The sequence below is a fragment of the Otolemur garnettii genome, unplaced genomic scaffold, assembly GCF_000181295.1.
Source record: "Otolemur garnettii isolate 467f Iridium unplaced genomic scaffold, OtoGar3 scaffold00009, whole genome shotgun sequence".
NCBI lineage: Eukaryota > Metazoa > Chordata > Mammalia > Primates > Galagidae > Otolemur > Otolemur garnettii.
This window is the reverse complement of record NW_003852404.1, coordinates 25,571,920-25,573,488: the sequence shown is the minus strand read 5'-3', so window position 1 is coordinate 25,573,488 and position 1,569 is coordinate 25,571,920.

Below are 1,569 nucleotides of genomic sequence, written 5' to 3'. Positions count from 1 at the left end.
TAGTTTTCATTGTAAGCATTTAGTTGTGGAGCCCTACTGAGTTGCAAGAGAGGCTGAGAAATAATAGTCCCTGGCTGGGCTGCTATGAGCTTTGGCTAGAAACAGGCAGATGGGGAAGAAGGAGGAGATGGTCAGTACTGGGGGATATTGGTCAGCTTCCCACATATATATGACTAAAATGAAATAGAAGAATTCGAAATAAAAATGAATTCTATTTCTTTTCATTCCTTTAGCCCTACTGCTAATTTCTGTGTGCTTCAGATATTTGTTATGCTCACAGAAGTTGCAGTATATAAATAGCATGCAGTATAGTACAAGTCTCGTAGTATTTCCTCCTTTAAAAAAAGTACACCCTACTATACATGTGGTTTTGTGTTCTGTTACTCATGCATCTTATAAAATATTGGTATATCAGTATATGTATGTGTGTGTATTTTTTTTATATAGGTCATTTTTCTCTCTTTTAATAGCTACACAAACTGTAACTTACTCAACATCTTGCTTATGGATATTTTGATATCTTCAAAGTTTTGTTTTCTTTTTCTTCCTCTCTCTCTTTTTTTTTTTTTTTCTTTTGAGACAGAGCCTCAAGCTATCCCCCTGGGTAGAGTGCCGTGGCATTACAGCTCACAGCAACCTCCAACTCCTGGGCTCAAGTGAGTCTCCTGCCTCCGCCTCCCAAGTAGCTGGGACCACAGGCGCCCGCCACAACGCCCGGCTATTTTTTTGGTTGCAGCCGTCATTGTTGTTTGGTGGGTCTGGGCTGGGGATTCGAACCCGCCACCTTAGGTGTACGTGGCTGGCGCCTTAGCCGGTTGAGCTATAGGCGCCGAGCCCTTCTTCCTCTCTTATGATCACTTCTACAGTGGAATTCCTCGTATACTTATCTCTGTGAAGGTGTATGCATATATCTACATAAATTTCTTTTCAGAGTCTGTATAGAATATAATACATATTTCATAAAATATATTAATTCAAAATGTACAGTTTAATGCATTTTAGTAATGTAATGTATATAGTTAACACAATATGACAATCCAGTTTTTGAACAGCTTTTATCCCCCCTAAGAAGTTCCGTATGTCCTTTATAGTAAATTTCTGCTCTCATCCAGCCTCACACTACCATCTATTTGCTTTTTATTTCATAGACTTTATTTTATAAATAAGTTTCATATAAATAGAACTATATCGTATAATACTTTTTTAGTCTAACTTCTGTCATCCAGCATAATTCTTATTTTTAAAACTTTTTATTTTGACAGGATTTCAGGATCATAGACAAGTAATAAAATAGTGGAGAATTTACATTATTTCTCCTAATATTAACAACTTTATACAATAGTACAATTATGAATACCAAGGAATTAATGACCTAGTAATGTTTTAATTTCATGCATTTTGTATTAAATAGAACCAAAGCTAAGTCAATACTCAGAATATATTTATATGTAATTATAGCATATGGTCTTATAGAAAATTAATAAATGACTGTTTTAACAGTAGAATAATAAACTGAATGCTACTTCATGAATTCCACTTATCATTTTTTTCTCCCTGCTAAGGTATGGC